Below are 8,074 nucleotides of genomic sequence, written 5' to 3' on the forward strand. Positions count from 1 at the left end.
TAGATGATAGATAGATGATAGATAGATAGATAGATAGATAGATAGATAGATAGATAGATCCATTGAGAGTGTTATATGTTCAAAAGCTTGGCTGGAGGAAGGAAAACAGAATCATAGAGTTAATGTCAAAGCTAAGAGCACACTGCATAAGGGAAACTCCTTTGGTGGCCTTAAGAAAGCAAGTTTTCAGGCAAGGAGAAAATTAATTTTTGATGATGTTTAAAATGAAGGTAAATTCCAGAGAAATAACACTTTCCTGTGAGTGGAAAGTGGCAGGTATCACAGAACAGATGGAAGTATTCGACTTACCAGAAGAGGAGTTAGGGAGGAAGAAAAGGTCGTTTACAGCAAGGGGTAAGAGAGACAGCAAGACCCATTGCGAGTGGGCCTGGTCTGTGGTGATTCAACTTTAGGGACTATTCCTCTTCCCTATGACGTTTCTAGCTTATACTTCCCCACTTAGTCCTTTAGCATGCACTACTTTTATTTTCCTCTAGGTGTATAAACCAGGGTGTAATCCCCTCGAGGGAAGAGAAGTTCCATTAAAACTTTGTATCCTCAGGGTTGGAGAGATGGCTCAGCCGTTAAGAACACTGACTGCTCTTGCAGAGGACCCAGGTTCAATTCCCAGCACCCACATAGTGGCTGACAACCATCTGTAATTCCAGTTCCAGGGGATCCAATGCCCTCTTATGACCTTGACAGGTATTGCATGACATGGGTACACTTACACACATGCAGGTGATACACTCATACACATAAAATAAAAATAAATGGTTAAGAATTATTTTTAAAAAATCTTGTATCCTTTACAATACCTAGTAGGGACAAATTGCTGAATTAATTTTGCTTGATTGATTTCTATTCAAAATTTTGAAGAAAACTTACATGCTGTAGAAGACATCATTTTTTCACTGTGTTGATTGTTGAAAGTACAACAGGGAATAGAAAATTGGTTTTATAATTGTCAGAAAAGTGTATCAAATTTATCATAAGAAACGTTAACTGATTTCTAAAGGTTCTCCAATAGATTAGGGGCAGAGGACTCTGGGGGAAATTTAGAAATAACATTTTTTTTTTCTGAGTCCAGGAAAACAGAATTAAGTAAATTCCATAGAATGTGTAAATGAAGCGATGCTAAGGAACCCCCAGCATAGAACACAGCACCCCCTGGTGCTCAGGGTACTTTGGCTCTGCCCACTGTTACACCTGCCATCAGCACCAGCATCACCATTATCCTTGGATGCTACTAAATTATTATCCTGATATTCTACTGAGAAGGGAATACTATATGCTAAAAAATATTGATGATGAATGAAGGTAAAGCTTTCCTCATTTTCTTAGTTCACGGAGTCTTTGGTGTCAGTAATTTTTTCGCTATGCTCCTAAGCCAAGAGAAACAATTAATCATTACATTTACTAAATGGTTATTCAAGCACTTTGGTGTTTATGTTTTAACTCAGTAGCTGGAGGGTTAATGCAAAATATTTTAGGGAAGCAACATTTTTATTTCATTCTTCACCCCAATAGTTATTAATGGATTGTGCCTGCCTATTGGGCATTGCATACAGTGCTCAAAGCTTGACGTCCATTTCGAACTAGAACTCTCATTTCTTGCTCCACGCTGACTTGTGTGTGTTAGGGAGGGGATGGAACTATGGTACTTGCTTTTCATCTAAGCAACTCCTAAAAAGGCTGGCTTTGCAAAGACATAAAGTATCATCAAAAGGCAGCAGTGTGATTCTAACACAGAAATTGCAGATCACCTTGATCTAGCAGTTTGGAGTGCCCAGGAGACGTTAAGTGTTATCTTGTTTCCTTTGAAAATGTTTCACAGAATCCCTATGAGTTTCCAGGGTACCCAATATCACAATTTGGGAAACATGGCAGTAAAGCAAGAGTGCCAACAAATTGGCCAATGTCAATCATCCCACTGCTTATTTTTAGACGAGTAGTTGCATCATGCCTCATTCCCCATGGCCCAAGGGCATTTGAAGTGGCAAAGAAAAAGTCAAGCTAGAGATTATTGGACAAGTCTAGTCCTGAAGCTGAGATAACTTGAAATCTCACAAGCTTTTGAGATATGAGTGAAGCCTGTGGTTTTCTAGAATTTCAGGTGCTTGTAGCACAAAGAGAATGTGATAAGGCGAAGACTGTGCTGGTCCCACCTGCACATGGCCAGGAAAGCTTGCTACTAACCACTTGCCTTTCAACACGGTGAGTTGTGAAGAGAGGCTTAGAGAGGAAGCAACAGTCCATTCCCTGCAGTGGGATCACGACTATCTTTTGGCTGTCTGGGGAACACAAGGCATAGTTCACTCCTATGTTGAGTCACATTTGACCCTTGTCCTGAAAAATATATGATGAGGGCTGTCAGAACCCCCCCCGCCCCCAAATTTCTTCCCCCATAGATTCCAGTCTTGTTTCTGAAGAGCCCTCCAATTCTGAAATGCTGTAGGTGGACAGTATGATTTTCTTCCTGGTGGATGAATGGAAAGATCTCTATCCATAATCTTGTACTCATCTTGTGAGAGCTCACGGTGAGCAAGAGTCCTGTAGCATGCTCCCCTGGTGCGAGACGTGCTCACCCCACTTTACCTCCCAAGCTCTTCCATGGTATTCATCACCGTTGGTCAGAATCTAGAATCCATTTGGTTTCTATTGCTCATTGTCTGTCTGCTTCCTGAGAAGGTCTGAACTCCACAGGCAGGGATCTTGATGTGTTGTCTGTTGCTATATCATAGCATCTGACACATGGGGTGGACAGTAATATTTGTTAAATAAGCGAACAAAATTTGAGAGACTAAAGTATAATGCAGGGCTAATAAGCAATTGTGTTGGATACACAAGGCCAAAGATCAAAACTAGCCAGACCCTTCCGAAGGGCTATAGGACAGGGTCAGGAGGAGTCATCAAGTGTTTGAAACCAGGGAAGAGTCAAAAGTCAAACTCCTGATGGAGAGAGGCACTATGGTGTCACCAAATGCCTGTGCTACTGCAGAGTTGGTTTTTAAAAATAACATTTTTATTGATTCTTTGAGAATTTTATACAATTTATTTGGATCATATTGAGGTACCATCCCCATCTCCCCTCAGATCCACCTACCTCCCTACGCCCCTTATTTTATATGCTGTATTATTTTTTCAAGGTCTATTGAGTCTAATTTGTGTCCTTCAAATGCCCTTGCATGTGAGTTCATCCCCTGGAGACTAGTCAGCTTATCCAGCATCAAACCTTTAAAAAAATGGACACTTCTCCCAACATCTATCAATTGCCAGTAGTTCCTCAGCTTAAGCTGGGGCTTGTTCCACTTCCCCTTTCTATGCTGGGCTTTTTGTCTGACTTGACCTTACAAAGGTCTTGTGCATGCTATCACAAGCACTGTGGGTTCATATTCGCAAATTCCCTGTGGTGTCTGGAAAACACAATTTCCTTGTATTCATTCACCACCTCTGGCTCTTACTGTGTTTTTGCTTCCTCTTCTGCAAAGATCCCTGAACCTTTGGAGGAGAGTGTGTGATATAGGTGTCCCATTTATGGCTGAGCACTCTTCATCTCATATTTTGCACACTGGCCAGTTGTGGGTCTCTGTGTTAATTGCCATTTGCTGCAAGAAGAAGTTTCTCTGGTAAGAGCTGAGAGATGAACTAATCTATGGGTATAACAACAAGTCATTAGGAGTTGGTTTAATATTATGACTATTTAGCAGAATAATATTAGTGCATTTCCCCTATGACCTGTGACCTATCTAGCCACTGGTTCTTGGCCCCAATATATGCCAGGTATGGGCTCCATCTTGTGAAGCAGGCCTTAAGACAAGCAGAAAATGAATTGGTACTGCCTTAACATTCATGCCACTATTGCATCAGTGGGCATATTTTGTCAGGTCAGTTGATATTGTAGCTCTTGGGGTAATATTTAATGATTACTTTTCTCTTCCTGTAGCATGCATAGCATCTTTCAGTACTATGAAAGGTAGCCAGTAGAGATGAAGCTTTGAGGTCAGTACCAGCTTGATTTCTCCATATTTTTCCTACAACTGACATATGTCCTGTCTGCATCAATAGGGTCTTACTGTCAAGTTCTGGAGGATAACCAATAGCAATGACAATAGCCAGTATTCTTTGATGACCATCAACAATGGGATTCTCCGTGCCCCCGGTCAACATCTCCAAAAGAGAGAGTCCATTCCTGGTACTGGGCTTTTTGTTTGCTAGTCTGTGGTGTCTGATAGGGTCATTGTCCTCCTATTATAGGACTACTCCATTTAAACTCTTTTTATATTATATATGTATATATATTTTTTAAGAAATCAGAGTTCAGTTTTTAATGTATCCTTGATGTTGAATGAGCAGCCCAGGCCCCATGTGATGGGATAACTTCCTGAAAATGTTCAGCATTAAGTGGCTTTGAAAAGCAAGATCTTGATGAGATTATGGCTCCGCCCCTACGGCAGTCAAAAGCATGTGAGACAGTGAACTGGAGAAGACCTTGTCATCTTATAATGTGACACATGTATCCTTACAGCTGTGATGGATGGTCAGCTTGTATTTTTTAAAAGTACAGCTGACTTTGAGTTAATGCAATATAATATTCCTTTCTGAAAGACATCGTAATATATGTCTTTCGATCTTCATCTCTTTCTGTTTCTCCTAGAATGGTCATTCCACCCCCATCCACTGCTCTCATCGCCTACTCACAACACATGAACTCCATCGAAACCTTGAAGGTACAAACATAAGTGACACACAGACCTGACCTCTGGAACTTCAGGTGTTACACAGTGATCCCCAATGTGAAATCATCAATGGGCACAAGTCTCAAAATGTTTCTGAAAAAAGAATCCATGTCCAAATTAAAAAGGAAGTTAGAAATAACTGTTTTATACCGAAGGACTTCTCAGAGCCTTAATTCTGGGAAAAGAGCTTTGTAAATCTTCAGGATGAGCATGTAGGTCACTGTGCTTGAAAATTTATTTCAGCACAGACTCTTCTTCAAAACACACTCAAATTACTATGATGTTATGTGGGATACATTTTTGAATCAATTTTTAAGGAAATTTCTGCTGTAATGGACATTGCCCATAAATGTTTACTTATTTTGTCTCAACGCCTTTTGTTTGGTCCTCAGTGTGTCCAATAACTTGTAAGGGTTATAGTAGATCTCAGTGCTATGCTGCCTTCATTTCAGGGAACCACAATTAACCTGGAGGTCCTGTGAGTCCAGTTGAGCTTTACCACCAGTTTGTCAGTCCTCCTCATGTACAAATTGGAGACTAGTTGCCCAGGTTTGCCCACCAGCAGAGGGCCCCTCATGGCCGGATAGTAACCTATGTACACGGCTGTCTTTGCAAACCTTAACCTTATCTAAAACTCAACATTCCAATGGAAATATCTACTTCTGGAAAATGGGCTGTGCATCTTTTTCCTCCACTCAATGCTAGTCATGGCAAGCTCTTCTGGGGATCTCCTCCAGAATGGGACAGGGAGAGGCAGGCTACTCAGTAAACATTTACATACTGATTACTGTGTGTCTGGCACAGCACTATGAAACATATTACATTGTTGCTGTCCTTATTTTATACACCTGAGTAATGACAGAACCTCTAGCATCATGTAGCCTGTTTGTTGCAGTCAGGAGACTTTAGAGTCCACATTCTTGACCAGTATTCATGCTAGTTCTAAATGTAATAAAAAAATTACATGGTAAATCAGAAAAAGCAATGATAAGAAAAAAAAAAAAAACAAAAAACAAACAAACCAGAGAAGTAGGACATGGTAAGCAAGACTGTGTATGTGAAGTGGAACTGGGAGGGAAATGCCAGGTAAATTGTATGCCTCCTGAAAGAAGGGCCTGTTGCTGTTACTTTTGTGTCATTTTGATGATAATACAGAAACAAGTTAAAGCACAGGGAATGTTTATTTTGACTCTTGGTTTCAGAAGTTTTCAATCCATCATGGAATAACTCAGTTCGTGGCTGTGGCAGCTTGTGGTTGAGGCTGTTCTCTTTCATGTGCTAAGAAGCAGAAAACAAGGCTGAAAGTAGATAAGGATAACATTACTCCAAGAACCCCCTCCCATCCCCAATGACTTACTTCCTCCAACTACATCCCACTTCTCAAAGTTACCAGAAACTCCCTAAATCATGCCACCAGATGGAGATCAAGTCTTTACACAAATCCAAGGGGAATATTTCTCATACAAAACATAACATCACTGTTCAAGCAGAGATCTGTGGAGGTGAAGATCATGTCAGCAGCTCTCTGTGGAATCATGCTCTAAACCTAAAACCTACAACCCAGGAGAAATTCTACAAGGCATTCTTGCACCTATAACTCAGGAACAATTCTAGGAGACATTCATACTTCTAATATAGTCATTGCTTTTGTTGTTGCTGTGACAAAATGCCTGACAAGAAGCAATTTAAGGAAAGAAGAGTTTGTTCTGTCTTACAATTCTAGGAGATACAGTCCATCACCTCTAGGAAATCATGGTGGCAGGAGCAGGAGGCTGAGCTAGTCACATTGCATCCTCAGTCAGGAAGTAAAGAGAATGGACAAGAAGTAGGGTCAGTCTATAAAACCTCAAGTCCTGCCCCCAGAGACCCACTTTGAGCAGCAAGGCTCTATCTTTTAACTGTTCTACAACCTTCCAGATAGCACCAGCAGCTGGAAACCAAGTGTTCAAACACAGGAACCTATGAGAGACAGTTCACATCCAGATTACAATAGGAAGGGACCTCTGTTTTAACTGTGTAGGATTCTAGTTTGTCAATAAATGCCATTTCTTTCTTTTTTTTTTTTAATCTAGCTTTGGGCTCCCACTGCTGTAATAGAAGAACTCTTTATGCAGAACCTTAATGTGGGGGCTTCTTTTTCTTCAGATCCAGGTCTCTCTTTGCTGTCTTTTCTCTGTCAACAACCATGAAGTTGTAGAACTTCCTTTTTTTCCCCCCCTCTAGGCATTTCCCTGTAGCCTGTTCACTAATTCAAAACCAGCATCTTCTTATAGGATTGATTAAAAAAAAAACAAAAAAAAACCCCAACTCATCCTGTATCTACTTTGGTATATATGTATATACATATATATGTATATGCATACATACATATATGTATATGATTATATATATATTTGTGTCTATAATATTTGGTTTTTTGATGTGCTAGGTTTTGTTCTTTATTTTTTGTTTGAGACCGCGTGTCACTATGTAACCCAGACTGGCATTGAACTCTTGATCCTCCTGCCTGCTTCAGCCTCTCAAGTTCTGACATTATAAGCATGCACCTCCTTCCGTGCTTGGCTTGGTATATGCTCTTGATAGATATAAATTTTCAAATTGGCATAAAGTCTTCTGACAATTCTCCCCAAGACACATGTTCTATGTTATAATAAAAAAGTTATCTCAATTTAAAAAAATAATTTATGCATACAGACAGAATCTGGCTTTGTTTTATCTCCTACTCAAAAAGGGATCATGTCATGAATATGTTCTTTACCAGGAAGGGGAAATTATTTCGCCTCCAGCTGGATTTGAGTGAAAAAACAGGTTCACCGTAGCAACAGCATCCGATGTGCAAGGATGTGGTTACCGCCTATCATTTTGGTCACATGTCACCGAGTTCTTCCTCTAAGATCTCAAACCACAGCTTGCTAGACCTCTGCCTTAACGACTTTAGGAAAGAGGAAGAAATAGTCATATTCCAGTATTCCCAAGTCATTCTCTTGATGAGCTCTGTGAGCAGGTTCGCCTCTGCAGCAAAGCGAGGAGTAATTGTTTTTCCCCTACTTTCTATGCTGCGTATCCAGCTTTGCCTGCGCCATGGCGCTCCCGGGCTGGTACCCAGTCATTCCGGTGGTTGCCAGCCACTGAAACAAGCCCAGCCACTTACCAGTGAGATGATTTTATTGAACAAAGCAGCCTGATCCTGAGATGACTATATCAAGACTACAATCACTATCCTAGGCTGGAAGAACTTCCTTCCTCTCCGTGTAGTTTCTAGCCTCCATTTTTGAGGGTGAGGGAACAGACAGCAACATAATCTTGGGATTTTTTTGAAAGAAGAAATTTTGACT

This window comes from Nannospalax galili, unplaced genomic scaffold (genome assembly GCF_000622305.1).
Source record: "Nannospalax galili isolate Female #2095 unplaced genomic scaffold, S.galili_v1.0 scaffold528, whole genome shotgun sequence".
NCBI lineage: Eukaryota > Metazoa > Chordata > Mammalia > Rodentia > Spalacidae > Nannospalax > Nannospalax galili.